Genomic DNA, 18857 nt, shown 5'->3' on the forward strand with positions numbered 1-18857 from the left:
ATCACTTGCAGCTATCTTGACGAGGGCTCCGTGACCTTTCTATATATAGCCCCTGTCGTAACAGATGTTCCGTTCTTAGGGAGAAAGAGGAGATTGAAAGAGAGAGAAAACATTTACTTGGACCATCGGAGTCGTTGCACGTGAGGTCTAGTGGGTGGCGTCCTCATTCCAGGACTCCACTGGCCATGGCTGCTCGACGTACTTGCTGGACGAGAGCTTCTCGCCTAGCCAGGGTATCGCCGTTCAGCTGTACCTCCCACCGCTCAAATGGCATGCTAGGCGTCTCCAAGTGTTGAGGTTTGCCCCCGCACCCACACGAGATGTGAAAGTGTGTAGGGCGTGTGTCGCCCCACCAGGGGCAGATGGTGCGATATGTTTGCGGGTACATTTTGCTGTATCTGTGTAGGTTTGGGAATGTGTTGGTCTGAATAAGTCTGAGAGCTATACTGCCTCTTCAGTGCTGAGCTTTCTGTGAGGGAGGGGATAAATTCTGCGGTTGAGTTGCTGCATCTCGAGTCGGTCGCAGTAATTTAATGGCAGGGGCACGAAGGTGAAGGGTGGGGATTGATGAGACGATTGGTTTTGCCCCACTCGGTTGATTAGCGTTCGAGCGAAAGCGTTCGCCCTTTCGTTCCCCTCTTTCCCGCATGGCTCGGCGTCCACGTAATTTGATGGGATTCTTGCAGCCTCGGGCTTAGAATCTGAGCCGCCAGCAGCGGTGTTCATCCGTTGGTAAAGTTACGGCAGGCCTGTTGCGAGTCGGTAACGCCATGAACTTCTCTGCCTGCCCTGTCTTGTTGCTTTAATACTAGTGCCGCGGCTATGGTCTCAGCCGCAGCTGGGGTTTCTGCCCTGACGGAGGTTGCGAGGGTCAATGAGTTGTCTCCTCCTTCACGGCGGCTACTGGGAAGAGGTTCCCTGCAGGGTACGCCGCCACGTCCACGCACATTACGTACGGGTAACCATTGAATAGTCGGCGCTGTCTGTCGACGCGAGCCTTGCGTCGTCCTTCGTGGAGTTCATGACTCATGTGTTTCGGTATGGGGTTCGCCTTGATCTTGCCTCTGACCTCGGGCGGGAGTGATCGTTGCCCATCGAGGGCACGGAGTTCCGGCCATTGCCGTTCCGGTCCGGTGGAGAATGGCTCTGCCCGCCGCCGTGTTCTGTAGCCTGGCTTTTTGTGAAGCCATAACCGCGTCCGACAGCTCAGCGAGGGTGTTGTGGATCCCGAGGGTCGCTAACCTCGTTTGAGGTGGTGACAGGGAGACTCAGGGCCTTTTCGTACGCGCCTCGGATGATGGCATCGAGTTGTTTTTGGTCGCATTTGTTTAACGAGTTGTAGTGATACGGCATGCTATGCGTCACTCTGCTGATCACCAGAGCCTGGACGAGGCGAAGCGTGTCCTCTTCTCGCATGCCCTTGCGGCTTCTTGTTATTCGTTTGATAATCCGCAAGATCTGGTTGGTGGCGGACCTTAGGGTTTGGATGGCGTGGGAGGCTTTCAGGTTGCTCAGATCCAAAAACCCCGAATCCTAGTCTTATTGCTTTCCGTGATCTTCTAGCCCTCTAGATAGAGGTCGCTAGGGCCGGGGGACTTGTAGATTCCTCCTCCGTGTACTCGGATCACCTCGGATTTCTCGGGCGGCGCAACGCATCCCGCTCGCTGCCGCAAATCTCTCCACGGCCGTCGTCGCGGCCTCCTGAAGGGTCGCCTCTTTTCGCGTGAGGGAGCCCCTGGTGGCCCCTCGCTCTGCAGTGGGTGATTTCCTCAGTACGGGAGTCCAGCGTCCTTAGCTGCCCTTCTCGCTCGGTCGACCAGTTATGGTGAATCGGAGCTGGACAGCGCTGCCTCTCATTGCCGCGTGGTGGGACGTGTTGTGGTTGTGAGCACTGGCGGGCCTGCGTATGCACATACCACGTGGTATATACTATGGTATAGAGCGTTGCGCATTCATGGCAGTGCGCATAAGAATACAGCGCGGGGTGGTATGCTGCGTGTGGTACAGGCTGTCGATCCGGGCCGAGGACGAGCCAGGGCTACCGCACCCCGTGACAAGCTACAAAGAAATCACGCAAATATACAGAAGCGGCAGATGTAGGCTTCCCCGTCCGCATCCGCAACTCAACCGAATGCAGCAAACGATCGTGCGACGCACGCAAACGGGGTCGCTAGCGCATCCCGTGCTCTTGCGTAAGATGTTCCCAACAGAGCATGACACTTCATGCCCTTTTTGCAGACGGTCAAAAGGCACTCTAGCACACATCCTTGCAGAGTGCACTAAGCTCAAGAACCCCCCTCCATCCCTACCCCCCACCCTCCCCAGCCCCAACTCCCCCGAGCGATGGGAGACCTTGTTGTCCAGCCCCGAACTACCGACCCAGCTCGCGCTGGCGGCTAGGGGCCAGGAACTGCTGGACGCATATGGGACCTGAGAAGAAGGTTCCACCCCATCTGGTGCCAGCGCGCACCAACCGTCACTAAGGGCTCAGCACAAAAGTTGATTCTCTCTCTCCCTCTCAATTGTAGATATGTGCTTGTAGTTTCCGTTGTTGTACGGTTTCTTCTCGCTTCTTCTCGCGTGAGAGCATTGTGCGGCGGCGGTAGCGTTCTTCTTGACAGGTGACGGTGTTGTATATGTGCGTGTAGGTTAGAGGGTGTCAGGCTCGGGGTGCAACTACTCGGCGCGCCCCTCTCGCGGCTCCCGGTGTACGTGCGCTTGCCCGCAGTCGTGGGCCTGCTGATTGTCGCGCAAGGATTCATGCCGCCAAGTCCGCGCTATGTGTACACGTATGGTGACAGTTTGTGCGCTTCACTAGGTAACATGATGTACACAGCCCTCGAAGTTAGAGAATGGTAGGGAGACCAACTGCGGTATGTCGCCGTGCGTCGCTTCAGCAGCACGCTCAGCTGAACGTTGCTCGTTATGTCGCATATCTGTGAGCGGGTTACCGCTCACAGACATGTGACATGTGATGAGTGAGTGAGTGAGTGAATAAACTTTATTGTAGGTCCGGCGAGGACGCGAACTCGTCGCGCACCCGGCTAGTCCCACGTCGGGACCGGCAGGTCTAGCCCACTGGCCCGGTCGCGGGCACGCCGGACAGCCAGGATTTGCTTTTCTAGAGCGGGGCTACGCAGAAGCGAGTCCCACTCCTCCTTGATGAACTTGGGGTATGTCGACCCGCACTCCCAGAGCATGTGGGGTAGAGTGGAGGTCTGGCCGCAGGACGGGCAGGCGTCGTCGCGATACACGTCGGGGTAAGCCTCGTGGAGAGCGGACAGACACGGATATGTGCTGGTCTGTAGGAGCCTAAGCGAAACGGCTTGCGCCCTATTCAACTTGGGGTGAGGGGGTGGAGAGACCCTTCTGGACATGTAGAAATATTTAATAATCTCGTTGTGAGTAGCAGGAGCGTCCCTGTGACCGTAGATAGGAGGGGAGTCAGTGCCCCTTATAGAGGAAGCGCGGTCGGTGAAGTCACGCGCAGCCTCGTGGGCAGACTCATTGAGGTTCGGGGGAGCACCCTCGACCGATCCTACGTGTGCGGGAAACCAGTGAATTGAATGGTCTGCGAGAGCATGTGGACTCGAGCCGCTAAGAAGGCGAAGAGCTTCCTTGGCGATGCAACCCTTTTGAAAAGCCCTAACTGCCGTTTTGGAGTCACTATATATTTCGGACCCACGACCGTCTAGCAGGGCGAGGGCGATGGCGACTTGCTCGGCGATTCCGGGGTCTGAAGTGCGAATCGAGGCGCTATTGGAAATGTTTCCGCTCGAGTCGACCACAACGACGGCAAAGGTCTTCCCGTCACTGTACTCCGCAGCGTCGACGAAGCTTGCGCTAATGTCGTGTCGCTTGATCTGTTTGAGGATGGCGGCTGCTCTGGCCTTGCGTCGGCCCTCGTTGTGGACGGGATGGACGTTTCGGGGCACAGGGGCCACTACGAACTTGTCTCGAATGCACCTAGGGATCGGGGTACTGACCATCGAGAATTCCGCAGGGTGGTAACCCAGCTCTTCGAGGATTCGTTTACCTGCCGCTGTGGTGGCCAGGCGACTGAGTTGCGTGCATTCTTGGGCTTCGGCAATCTCCTCGGCGGTGTTATGTACCCCCAGTGATGTGATATGCGAAGTGTGCTGATGGTCGGCGCCTCGAATTGCCGATCTTTTGCATCGCGCGACTTCGTGGGGAAATGTGCTGCCCGAGAATCGGTAACGATCACGCAGATCACGTTGCTTGCTCGTCCGAAACGTACGTGAAAGATACAGGGACGCAGCGCGGTGACCTCCGTAGCCATTGATCAACGTCCCATGGCCTATGGCTGATCGCAGCCGAGATTGTTGTCTTTGTAGATGGAATTCACGCACCTGTCGTGTCAGAATTTGAACTTATATGTGGAGCCATATGCGTAAATTTGGCGTCAGTATTCGCAGCCTATGCGTCCTCATATATGAAGAGGCGCGAATTATTTAAAAGCGGACGTAGGTCGATTATTAGATTTTTCCCTTTATATCTGGCACGGTCGTAGTGATAATACAGGTAGATCACTTCAAGGGTGGTATAGAACATCGCGATTGGTCCAATAAATATTCGAATTGACCACTTTATATGGAGGTTTGATTGAAAAAGTCAGGTTCTACCTGGCACCGCTGCCAGCTTCGTTATGTCATTGCATGTGAGAAGATGTCAATACAAGCACGATCTTGCTGTCTTCAAGGGACGTTAGCACGATTCAGGAAAGCTTTAATCTTGTCGCCCGGCTACGTTCAGCTTATATCGTTGCTCCGTCGTGGTTACAGCAGCTGAAACCTTCCTTCAAAAATAGGGCAAGCAGAAAGCCAAGCTGCCAGTGGGGGGGGAAAATACCGCAGATTGTATCTCATGTGCGCAAAGTGGCTCACAACCTGAAGAAAGTAGCCAACACGTAGTATACAAGGCCCATATATGTTTTTTTCTCGGCAGTACACGGAAGCTGGCTGGCTTCTGTCCCAGAATTTTAATACCGCAAAAGTTGTCCCTGTGTTGGAATAAGCGTGCTCGCCCGTACCACCTGCGCGGTTGGCTTGATGTCGCTTGTGTTGATGCATGTGCGGAATCTCCCTAACATCCACAAGCTTGGCAAAATTAAATTAAATTCTGGGGTTTTGTGTGCCAGAACCCACGATCTCGTTATGAGGGACGCCGTATAGTGGGTGACTCTGGGTTAATTTTGACCGCCCGGGGTTCTTTAATCTGCACCTAAATCTAAGTACGCAAGCGTTTTTGCATTTTCCTTCCATAGAAGTGCGGCCTGGATCGAACCCGCGCGACCTCGACCTCAGAGGCGTAATGCCATAGCCAGTATAAGCTACCGCTGCCACCTATAATGGAAGCAGCGAAGCGTGAACTTGCTGGCTAGTGCACCGCTCCCTGAGGCCACGGTGGTATATCACCGTACCCACGGCCGATCGCTGGGAGGATACCGGAGGCAATACATTGAGCAGATCGAGTAGCCGATCTCGGAGTCACTGCACACCGGTGACTGAATCGTGGTCGGCCACTACACGCGGTAATCACTGAGTCGCTCTGTCTGCCACAAGTAACAAAAGTTTGTTATAATAAACTAATTGTTTGTAGGTCGATGAGTGTAGCGCCACGGTTTGTAAAGAGTGGTAGCTCACGCGTATGATACCTATGAACGAGAAGCGTGGTGAATGTATTCCTCACTGTATTACTTAATATAGCATCACAGTGCTCATTTACTGATATTCACATCGTACATAGGTACTTCAAGCGGGTAATGATCTCCAAACATTCACAGGATTGCTGTTGTCGTGAAGCGATGCACTTTAAACGATGGGGGCGGTTCTAGACTCTGTGCACATGATAGCAGTTTCGAAAGCGTCTGGAACTGTGCGCCGCCTCACGAGACATGTCATTAGGAACAGGTTTGCTTTTCTCTTTTTGCTCGTCACGCGTTGCTCGCCGGAAAAGTTGAACGCGTTGCTGTTTTTCGCAGTCCGCGACATTCGAGAAGTGTGTTATTCAGGGCCCGGTCACCAGGTCACGAGGGGTCAGACTGCTAAGACGTAATTACATTGGTACAAGTCGTTGTTCTGTTTCTCGGAATGACCGGCCGCTAAATTTTTTTTTTTGGGGGGGGGGGTGGCAGGTTTCCTAGAAACACGAAACAAAAATTAAAGGATGCAAGCGAGTAGTGTGTTATTGCTCCAAGGGGAGCTTGCATGGGGAGTAAATCAAACAGGGCAACTGAAAGTGTACGGAAAGCACGAACAGAAAGAGGACAGGGATCGAGCTGCAGCTGCCGAGTTTAAAGCGAAGCGACGCATTTGCTTTTCATGCATATTTTGTTCATTTATTTGTTATTGGTTGCAGGCACAAGAAAAAAAGAATCCCCTGATTTGCGGCACGCCACAAACCGGTACTGTATCCACGGCGGCAGCTTTTTGTTTCGAGGAAGCTATCGAGTTAGCCGGCAATCGTCCAATTTGTTGGTTTCAACGAGCACGCCAAGTTGTGGCAACCGAGCATGCATTGCAGTTCACCTGTATCTGTACCGCCTCCGACACGTGCCCCTATAGCTGTCGCGACGCCTGAGACATTTGGTAGGACGTCGCGAACGTAGTTTTAATTCTAGAGTCTGACGAAATATCGTCGGTAAGAAACGCGAGAAGAAAGAAAGGGGGACGAAGGCGCCAAACAACGCTCGGTTCTTAACTTTACGTTTTGTCACGCGTTACACTCGCTCCTGGGTGGAAATCATGCAAAAAATCATTGCCATTTATTGTAGCGAAGCTGTTTAGGGTTACGCTCTGGCGGATCTCGTTTTCGTGGACATAGACCAACAATATTTCATACGTGTGCCGATCCAAAAGATAGTGCAATGCCGGGCCGATTCGCAGCGGAGGTGAAGCAGGCGTTAAGCACTCCCCATACGTGGGCCCATCCCGAAGAAGGTGCAATGCCGGTCCGATTCGACACGGAGGTTGAGCACTCTCCATGCGCTGGCCGATCCAGCAAATAGTGCAATGCCGGGCCGACCCGCGGCGTGGGTGAAGCAGGCGTTAAGCACTCCTCATACGTGGACCGATCCCGAAGAATGTGCAATTCCGGACCGACAAGCATCAAGCACTCCCCATACGTGGGCCGGATTCGCAGCGGAGGCGAAGCAGGCGTTAAGCACTCCTCACACGTAGGCCGATTCCGAAGAAGGTGCAATGCCGGGCCGATTCGCTACGGAGGTTAAGCACTCCCCATACGTGGGCTTATTCCGAATAAGATGCAATGCCGGGCCGACCCGCGGCTGAGGTGAAGCAGGCTTTAAGCACTCCCCATACGTGGGCCGATCCTCAAGAATGTGCAATGCCGGGCAGATGCGCTACGGAGGTGCAGTTCGCCATTAAGGGGCCCACATTCACAGCTTCGCTGGTCATGCTTCTTCACAAACTGAAAGGGCACTGAATTTTTTTAATTTTTTTCACGTGTCTTATTCAGGGTATATCACAGCACACCAGTTGCCTCGCTAGAATGCAGCAGCAACGCAGCACTGGCTGCTGCTGAGTTCATAATTATGGGGTCTTACGTGCCAAAACCACTTTCTGATTATGAGGCACGCCGTTGTGGAGGACTCCGGAAATTTGCACCAGCTGGGGTTTTTTAAGGTGCACCTAAATCTAAGTACACGGTTGTCTTCGCATTTCGCCCCCATCGAAATTCGGCCGCCGTGGCCGGGATTCGACCCGGCGATCTCGTACTCAGCAGCCCGACACCATAGCCACTGAGCAACCGCGGCGGGTGGCTGCTGCCGAGTTGTAGCGCGGCCGTGCTATAGCACTGCGTTTATATTTGGTCGACATATGCAATGGGGACTGCGTTTGAACGAGACACCCCGTATGTCGGCGCAAACGAACCCGCATTGCTTCGTAATTTCTACAACATGCGAGATATAACTTTCTTGCGACCACTTCTTTCTTTTCTTCAAGGTTCTTTCCTTTTTTTCCTTTCTTTCTTTCCTTTTTTTCCTTTGTTGTGTACTTTTGCGTCATTTCGCTAAGAGGCGTTATGGTCCAACTGCATTCTGACACCTCATGAGGGTCATCACTGCAGACAATGGGGCACTCGACCCAGCGAAACCTATGGGCTCGAACGAAGCCGAACTTTGGTGAGATAAATGTTAATATCGCAGGTGCTTACCGGCGACGGCAGGCCTGAGATAGAGGACTGTATACGCGTTTATACTCGGAATGGCACCTGTGGTCTTAATCATGTCTCCCTTTGCGACTACACTGAAACTCATTTGGAATGTGACGCACGGGCAGAATGGTGTGCACGCATTTAGTGCATTGCCTCCGAGGCGCCCTCTGGTGGATAGGTATAGGCAGGTTTTGGTCGCGCCTCGTTTCGGACTTCTTCGGTGATTAATAAAAAAAAATTGAGAAGTAGGTGTGCGATGATGGGTTGTGAACCAGCAGGGTCGCCCTGCACACACACAAAAAAAGAACTCGATGCTCTATACGACTCCACAATATTGTAATCAGAGAGGCGCGTCTTTATGCAGTGATGCCTGAAAGTGAAAATGAAATTATGTGTACTATATGTGGTATGCGGTTCTTTTGCGAGCACAATCACCCGCCGTGGTTGCTCAGTGGCTATGGTGTTGGGCTGCTGAGCACGAGGTCGCGGGATCAAATCCCGGCCACGGCGGCCGCATTTCGATGGGGGCGAAATGCGAAAACACCCGTGTACAGTGAAATCTCGTTAATTCGAACTTCAATAATTCGAATTTATGGATAATTCGAACTGTACGATTTGGTCCGGCCAAGCTCCACAGAAGTCTATGTATAAAAAAGTCCGTTAATTAGAACGCGCGAAGGTTCCCTCACGGATAATTCGAACTACGCTCGCCTGGCACACGGCCAGAGAAACGCGCCTACTGCCTACACACACGGCTGTATTGTCTCCGAAACGGAGAGAACGGCGAGAGAAGGCAAAATCGGAAAAAAATCTAACCGACGCGGGGTCAGCCAGATGGCAGCGGCGGCTGCCGCCTCTCCGTTCTACGTAACCTCCGAGACTTCGTGCCCGTTGCGAATCTCGGAGGCTTTCCAAATCTTGTACAGCTGCTAATGTTGTGCGGAGATGGCACGACAAGCTCCAAAACACAGCGAATCAAGTACGTCGCAGTTGCGCTTACAATCAAGAACGAACGAATCAGGGCCTTCGCCACCTTCACATGTTCGGCGTCTTTGTCTCCAGTCTTCATCGGTTGTGCACCTCTGTTTTCAGCTTAGGAGGTATCGGCCGTCGCGATTCATTGTGATGGTGTTAAGCCTCGGCTGACGTTCGTTTCGGTGGACATCGGTGGTGTGGCACAGTCGGACCCAGAGCTTCGACTTGAAGATGGCGTGTGCCCGCGGCACAAGCCATCACTTTCTGACACGCCAAATTTCTGACATGCCCTACTGCTTCCAAATCGCAGTGTACTGTTGCCCTCCTTCACTTTCGTTAGTTCGAACTTTCGTTAATTCGAACTGAAGAGGCTTCCCCTTGCGGTTCGAATTAACGAGCTTTTACTGTATTTAGATTTAGGTGCACGTTAAAGAACTCCAGGTAGTCAAAATTTCCGGAGTCCTCCACCACGGCGTGCCTCATAATCAGAAAGTGGTTTTGGCACGTAAAACCCCATAATTTAATTTAATTTTTTTGCGAGCACAATTACCTCGCACTTTCTCTTACGACGACAGTCCAGCGTGTGTGCGCTCATCATCCCAGCTGGCCTTCGACGTATATCGTCATAACTCGCGGCTCGGGCTTCACCTCCGGGCCCGGCCGGGGGCCCCCAGGCCCGGGGCGGGGTTTCGACCCCCCTACAGTGCATCAGCGACGGTCTCGACGACCGCGTCTACGGACGCGTCCGGCGTGCAGGTGCGAGCGCAGTCGGCCGGGCAGGAAACGGAGCTGACGCGCACGGAGAGGAAACCGCGGCGTGTCACCGCTTTCGGCGACAATGGAGGAAAGAGAGAGACGAGCCGAGCCGAGCCTCTTTTGTTTCCCGCCAAAACGCATCGCAACCATTTTGAGGAAAGTAGCAACAAAAGCGAGGAACGAGCAAAGGAAACTTGCTTCAGAACGGTCGTCTCGGGTCTAGCTACACTCAGCAACGTTTTAAACGCGAAGGGAAGAGAGAAAGTGGAGGGTGAAGCTATATAGCAGGCTGATCCGAACGTTCTTTTGATTTGCCGAGTTCGCGGCGCGCCAGTAGTAAAATTCCGCGCATTGTGCTGTCTTGCCCGCATCCTCTGACGGGTGTCAGCCGAGCGAGCTGTCCGCACTTAACGGCGGGAGCACGTACAGCACGCTGTTTGCTCGTCTCCTCGCATGACTGCTCCATGTGACTGCAGCCGTCGCAGCAGCGGCGGCGGCAGCAGCTGTTGCTTTTTCGCCGTCTCGGCTGCTGCTGCTGCTGCTGCTGCTGCTGCTGCTTTCTGCTCGTCCGCGGCACGTGCAAGAGAGACGAGCCGAATGCCTACGACGACGACGATGACAACGACGACGACGCGGACGTCATTATTACGCGCACGGCATACGAGGGCATCCCTCTCGTGGCAAGGCCTCTGCGAGAAGTGAACTACAGGCCCACTCCTCGGTCGATCGCAGCCAGCAAATATTACACGTAGCTGTGGCGTCGTGACTATATAAATGGTGTTCGGCGCAACCTGAACCGAGCTTTCGCCTCGCCCCCCCCCCCCCCCTATTTTTTTCTTTTTTTGGAAAAGCGGAATAGCGTATAGGCTAGTGAGACGAAAGGTAATATCTTCGCAGTCGACTTCAACTACTCCGAGATTTTCTTTTTTCTTTTGAAGTGCGTGTAAGTAGTTAATAAGCTAAGTTCAAATATCAGAGTGTTAAATGTTCGTTTTAGCTGCACAGGGCACAATACTGGAAAAGAGTTGTAAGGTGTTACAGTAACCTCCCTGACAAATTTGACGCCAATCGCAGCATATTTTTTACATGCTTTTTACTCTTTGCACCGTCGGCCATTTTTGCTACCATCTTTCGGTCACGCCGGCTACGACGGATTTTCGTTCAGTTGAGCACATTATGTTTCCGTTTTAACATCGACGCGTGGAGGCCAATGCGCGCTTCGCATGCGGTCACTGTCTACAGGAAGCAACCTGTTTCGAGCTCGTTTCGCTGGGTGCAGAGCTGCGATCGAACGGTGCACAGCTGCCCTGAGCTGGACTGCTATAAAGCACGCACAACATCCGGCAGCGCACCTTGCTCATACGCTGCGCAGCAGATACGTGGTGCTTTGTTACTCGCGGAACTCAAGCTGTGTGATTTTTATACGCACGGATCGGGGCTGCACAACTCAAAACCAGAAAGGGCCACGATCGGCTTCTCTGAGAACTACATGGGCTGCATCTTTAAAGGGAAACGTTGCATATTTTTCTTTTATACCTGAACATAAGGACATAATCCGTAAGGACATAGCGGGCAACGTTGACGAATTCTACAGCAATAATGAGAGGGTAGCAGTAGTTGTAATGAAGCTTAATAAGAGGTATAGATTAGAAGTAGTACAAGCCTACGCTCCAATCTCCAGTTATGATGATGATGAAGTAGATCAGTTTTATGATGTGGAATCAGCGATGAGAAAAGTGCAAACTCAGTATAGTGTTCTAATGGGCCACTTCAATGGAAAAGTGGGGAAAAGGCAGGCTGATGAACAAGCAATTGGTAACTACGGTGTCGGTTCTAGAAAGACTGGAGGAGAGAAGTTGGTAGAATTCGCGGAGAGAATTAAGCTACGAATAATGAACACCTTGTTCAGAAAGCCTAGCAACAAAAAGTGTACCTGGAAAAGCTCTAATGGTGAAACAAGAAATGAAATTGATGTCATACTTTCTGCCGAACCCAGCATAGTGCAGGATCTAGAAGTGTTAGGTAGGGTAAAGTGCAACGATCGTAGGTTAGTTAGGTTTAGGGTTCGCCTGAACATGAACAGAGGAAGAGCAGAATTAGTCAAAAAGAAAGAGGCCAACCTAGGCGCAGTAAAGTTAAAGCAGACCAATAAAGGTTGGCACTTGCAAACAGATATGCAGCCTTACAACAGCGAGATGAAGACGACATAGAGGTAATTAATGAAAGCGTAACAAGGCTGGCTTCCGAAGCAGCAATTGAAGTCGGAGGTAACGCACCAAGGCAACTAGTGGGTAAGCTCTCTCAAGTAATAAAGCACCTAATGAAGGAACGACACAGGATGAAAGTGTCCAACTGAAGAGATAAGATAGAATTCGCGGAATTATCAAAACTGATCAACGAGGAGAAAATAACGAATATTCGAAACTATATCGTAAGAAAAACTCAGGAGCGTCTGTCCTGTCCACTCTGTTTCTTCTCGCCCGTATTCCGCTCAGCGACACTGCAGTAAAAAATGGACGCAGCATGAAATCAGTGAGAAGGAAACTTGGCACAATACCAACCAAGATGTATGCACTGGAAGATAAGCAGGGCAACCAGTGAACAGACTGGCTTCAGGAAGGGATACTGTACAATTGATCACATGCATGTAAGCAATCAGGTAATTGAGAAATCTGCATCGTACAGTCAGCCTCTCTATATGGCTTTCATAGATTACGAAAATGCATTTGATTGAGTAGAAATACAGCAGTCATAGAGGCAATAGGTAATCAAGGAGTACAGGAGGCTTACGTAAATATCTTGGAAAATATCTAGAGAGATTCCATAGCTACCTTAATTCTCCAGAAGAAAAGTAGAAAGATTCCTACAAAGAAAGGGGTCAGACAAGGAGGCACAATCTCTCCAACGCTCTTCGCTGCATACCTGGAAGAAGTACTCAAGCTATTAAACTGGGACGGCTTTGGAGTAAGGATCAAAGGCGAATATCTCAGCAACCTTCGGTTTGCAGATGACATTGTCCTGTTCATATCATAAGAAGCCAACAAACACTGACACCAAGGTGTCCTTAGTGTCAGTGTTTGTTGGCTTCCTTATGATATGAACTATAAAAATCGGACCCCTCGGTTAACCTCCTTTCCTCTCGTTCATTGTTCTTGCATCGTAATCTTATCACGCGTTGTTTCTCTCAATTTCCAATCAATCGTATAGTTTCTCTGAACGCAGCGAGGCAAGTACCTTCTGCACACATATGCATACTAATCGTATAAGTTGTGGTTACCTTATCTAATCGCCTCGTTGTATACGCGTAAATAGCTATCTTCTTTACTTTCTCCTCTCTGTTATATCCTCCCTCCCCCCCAGAGCAACTATGGTCAGTAGCAATTGCCTTCCCTCCCTTTTCATTTATCTAATTAAATAAACAACCAATTACTACTACTACTACTACTACTACTACTACTACTACTGCTACTACTACTACTACAACTAATAATAATAATAATAATAATAATAATAATAATAATAATAATAATAATAATAATAATAATAATAATAATAATGATGATGATGATGATGATGAAATAAGCCGTTGTGAGATGATAAGCGGGGTGCTGTCTGTTGTAATGGTAAAATTCACCATATTGGCCTTTTGAGCCAATCAAAGAAGATAAGGCGGCTAATGCGACAATATGGCGGAATTTACCAGTGTCCAGAATAACGGAGTGGTTCTTAAATATCATCTGACATATTTTTTCAAGCAGTAAACGTTACCTCAATAGTTCCTATTTAAATACTCGTAACGGAGAACTCGTTTTGCTCGGGCATTCCCTGAACCTACTTTTATGAGGTTTCTGCATTAAAAAAAAAAAGCTAAAAAAATCTACCGACTGCTGGGAGGAAGACTTTGTACTTCGCCTTCAAATGATGCCGAATGACGCAATTACTCGGAATGGGCGGTGACTTGCAGACGATTAACAACTTCTCAACAGACGATGCGAATCCCCTCGTGTTTTCTGGCGGGCGCAGACCTTGAAGTCGATATCGAGACAAGTCCGGGTGTTCGTTACGAAGTTTCAATACGTCTATACAGTAAAAGTGGATCGAGCCGTTTGGATAGCTGCCTAAATTCGCCGAGATTCAGACTTAGCAATACACCGTGAATAATATGTATCAGAGATCTATGGATGAAGGTGGAAGGCTGACGAAACACCATTATATGCAATATCTTATGACCACAGCACACCTCGGTACTGCTTAAGTGCTTCGTGCATAACTGTAGTACGGCGTAGTGTGGTCTCCGGCGCGCAGAGGGTAGATTCCGAAGCGCCGACAGCGGCCGATAAGAGATCGCGGAGTCCGTGCTGCGTCCGAATTATGGGCGTTAAGACCCCCCCGCGGCGCGGTTAGCGTATAATGTAGCTGGTTTTCATTATACTGTTAAGTAACCGACGTTGTTCTATCGCACGTCCCGCGATCGCATCCCATTACCGCCGGAATACAAATGTGTGGTCTCTTTTCCCCCGACTCATCTCTCGTGTGACTCGCATACTCGAACAGGCGGAAACCAACGGGTGTGTCGTTGGAGACCGTGCATTCAGTGCTGACCACGTCCGTGGACAGATCTGTTTTAGATTTCACGTGGAGCACTGTAAAAAGAAGGCCCGTATTATACGCGTGCCGTATACAGGCCTGTGTGCCGCTATATCGTCTGCTTTTCCGCCTGCCAAGAGCAGACGACACCGTACGTACCGGTCGTCCTTCGGCTATCGGGTTTGGCGGGCTGTGCTGCCGTGCGCATGATACCAGCACGCTTAGAGATAACTGTGCAGGCCGGCCCCATGCGTCAGGGTCACTTGTCTATACGGCGACGGTCACGTTCGTCTTTTGCCGCTGCCGGAGATCAAGTATAATGAGAACATGCGAGTTTTGTCTCTCGTTTGGAACGCTGACGGTGGAACGTCCACTGACGGCGGCGAAATGTAATTTCCGCGTGATGCCTTGCGCTGGGGAACACGTGCATTTATTCAACAGAAAAGGAAACACGAAGAAGGTGCATCCTGCATAGCTCACACTTTCCTTGTTATATTTTGTCTTATTTTTTTTTTCACTTTTCCTAGTGCTAGTTGTGCGGGTGTCTGTGGTATATGGCGGTGGTGGACTGCAGTGTTGTAGAACTAGTAAATGCATGGATCAGTAAATGCAGTAAGTATGCAGCGCAAATGCGTGAATGGCGCGTGAAGCGCCGAACTGCGGTAAAATAGGTGGGTGGTTATAGCGGAGTTATATATTTCACAAACACGACGACACGTTACAGCTTGTAATAAAAAAAAAACGGAAAAGAGTGCAGAAGTAAAAACACGACAAGAAAAGTAGACCGCTGCAACTGTCGTACTTTCTGTCTCTGCGTTCTTCTCCGTTTTTCCTTAAATCGCGCTGGAGCGTTTATTTGCCTAAATTCCGTCTAGCCCAACTTTCTGCCTTAGGTGCAAACACAAGCGCTGTCTTCTAAGTGAGATTAATTGGTCAAAGAAGTTATATCATACATGTGCCCTTCCTATCCATCCATCCATTCATCCATCCATCCATCCATCCATCCATCCATCCATCCATCCATCCATCCATCCATCCATCCATCCATCCATCCATCCATCCATCCATCCATCCATCCATCCATCCATCCATCCATCCGTCCATCCGTCCGTCCGCCAGCCAGCCAGTCAGTCAGCCAGCCAGTCAGTCAGCCAGCCTGCCGGTTGGTCGGTCGGTCGGTCGGTTGGTCCGTCCGTCTGTCCTTTAAAGAACTATACGGTTCAGTTCGCCATGTACTTAGAGACGCGCATTGTATTCATCGGTTGCGGTTTCTATAGCTGCGTGGTTTCTCGTCGTGCTGCTATAGTCGTTTCCCTGCTCTATCCCTGTGCGGAGACTTACTGGTTCTCTGTTTTGCGCACGCACCCTTCTGTCACCCGGACTTCTAACACACGATGTTTCTTATCTTTAGACAGCGAACATTCGCCGAGCGTGCTGATGCTCTCGCGGGCGGTGGCGTCTCTCCTCTGACTGCATTTCACTTCCGGTAAAGCTCTAGCTGCTACCACGAAAAACGAAAAAGTGTGTGTGTTTGTGTGTGTGTGTGTGTGTGTGAGAGAGAGAGAGAGAGAGAGAGAGAGAGAGAGAGAGAGAGAGAGATGTGCAACGTACAACGTGGGGCGCCGGCACATGTTCTATCTTGGTCGCTGTGACCTGTACCGCGCCGCTTGCATTTGCATTTTGTTATTTTTATACTATGGCTCTTTTAACCACGGTATTGTTTCCTATAGGACATAGATACATCTCTGTTTACATGCTCCCTCGTTTTATCTCTTCATCTCTGGGCCCTGCAGTTCTGTGACTGGGATGCCAGCCTCCCACAATGCTATTCTCGTGTTCAGTCTCCCCGCCTTTTGATTTGTGCGTTGTTTGCTCTCCCTGTGTCTGTGCCGAGGTGATTTGAAGGTTTGGTTATAGTATAGGTTTTCTGCCGAGGAGATGGCGGCCGTGCCTGGTGCCTTTATCTTACTTGACGTGCGACGTTGGAGGTGCGTTAACATGGTGGCGGTGTGCGCGACCCCCGCAAGCACCTATGCTGCCGCGACTGTTGGTCTGCAGCTGGTTTGCACACGAGCAAATGGCTTGATGACGTTCCAGTCACGATATCTCCGCTCACGTAATGAGTTCTCTGCACACCAGTCTCGGACTTACGGTACTTAATGAGGGAAAGTTCGTGAAAGTGTCTCCCGTTTTTTTTTTTTTTCGTACGTCACAGACTTACGGAAAACAAGACAGGCACCCTTCGTCAACTTCTTCTTCCTTTCCTTTTATTTATTTATTTATTTATTTATTTATTTATTTATTTATTTATTTATTTATTTATTTATTTAGTACTAGCCGTAGACTTCGTGGTATTACTGGCCTTCGTGGTGATGACCGTCTGTAACAAGCGTTTACGCGGCTATTCGCACCGGTGAAGCGAACGAAGAAGACTGGTATATAATAGCCCAGGTGTGACGTCACTGTGAGTACAATTAAGGTGGCAACGCTTGACGATAATTGAGAGTTTAGTGTATAGCAGCGGGTACGGTTCTACACAAATAGTCTGAAAATATGACACTGTGCCCCATCCGCGCTTGAGTAGAAGCAACTGCTCGCAAGTACTCTGTGAATGTATTAAAGAGACGCTAAAGATAAATGTTACGTTAATGTTAAATGTTAATGCGTACCAGTTAATGTGTGCTAGTTGGCCATCGTGTCGTCACTATCAAAAGCGTCCACTTTATCGTTAGGGGAACGTCGGAATTCGTAAAAGGCGCGATAATGAAAGGCGGGTGGCCACGCCACCTTGAAGGAGCCGCACCGGCCCTCTGTGACGTCATGGTCTCGGGCTTCTGGCAAAGAAAGAAAGAAATAGAGAGAAAGAGAAAAGAAAGAGAGAAAAAAAGCAGTGAAAAATAAGAAGAATACATTGAATTCTGAGGGAACAAAAGGCTCAACTTAGCGAGATTCGAGAACTTATCATGGGCCCTTACCAAGCCAGGTATGCGATAAAATTACATCAAAACAGGCTGACGCACAAGGCGCTGATATATCGCCATAAAATAATATCTAAGAAGAAAGAAAAGAGTGAAGCTTAGCCCCCTCTCTAGTAATAATCGACCTTTTTCCGCCAAGTTGATTAAAGCGAGCTTTTGAAAGACGATTAGTGTAAGTTAAATAACTGTCGCTAGTTAGTGTCCATTTAAGGATGTAAGTAACCTAGATTTCACGGCGTCTGTCGCAGCTGCCATCATCACGGTTATCGTCATCGCGTCGCCTTCGCAGAACGAGCTGCTAGAAAGAACAAAAGAAGAAGAAGAAAACTTCATTAGTTCACCTGCCTGGATTAGATTAGAGGTCCGTGACGTGTGAACCATCCTGTCGTCGTGTCATCATCATCCCGTCATCGTTCTCTCTTCGTTATACTGCCATGATTGCCTTCATCGTTGTCGACTTGTTGCCATAGCTATTGTTGTCTTCGATGTTGTCGTCGAGCCTATCGCCCATTCCCGTCGTTCCATGGCTGTCGTTGTCATAGTAAGCCATCTTGCCATCATCAACGTCTGTGTCATCGTTGTCGTCGTCGTTCTCGCGGCAGAACCAACTGCCGCTCTTTTTTGAAGGCCACCTAACGCTTTCCTGTGAGTAGATCTCTACGCAATGTTCTTTTAGTGCACTGTCGAAAGCTCCAGGCATCGAAGTACGAACTAAATGAACACAATGGTCGAAGCCGCTTTTAGAACCTATAACACGGCGGCCCGACGCGGCTAAACTCCCGAGGTACGTGGCCGCACAAGCATCACGACGACCTCGAGACATTCAAAGTTCGATCCTGATTGCACCACCAATGACGGGAAGGAACTTCGAAGACGGCCTAACGAGGGGGGAGGCGCGGCGCAAGAAGGTTCGAGACCTTCGTATCGTTTTCATACGTTTACTTGTTCCAATTTACTTTTGCCGCGTTCCGTTCTGCATCTGCCTTGGTCGGCGGAAGCATTGCAGAGAACGAGATCGGAGAAAATAGAGGGAGATTGTTTCGCTATGTTACGCTGATTATTCCTATCTTTACTACTACTACTACTACTACTGCTGCTGCTGCTGCTGCTGCTGCTACTACTACTACTACTACTGCCACTACTACTACTACTACTACTACTACTACTACTACTACTACTACTACTACTACTACTACTACTAACTTGATTGATTGATTGATTGATTGATTGATTGATTGATTGATTGATTGATTGATTGATTGATTGATTGATTGATTGATTGATTGATTGATTGATTGATTGATTGATTGATTGATTGATTGGGATACTGAAGAGAACTTGCGACCATTACGGAGTCAAGGTGGA

The sequence above is a fragment of the Dermacentor albipictus genome, chromosome 2 (assembly GCF_038994185.2).
Source record: "Dermacentor albipictus isolate Rhodes 1998 colony chromosome 2, USDA_Dalb.pri_finalv2, whole genome shotgun sequence".
Classification (NCBI taxonomy): Eukaryota; Metazoa; Arthropoda; class Arachnida; order Ixodida; family Ixodidae; genus Dermacentor; species Dermacentor albipictus.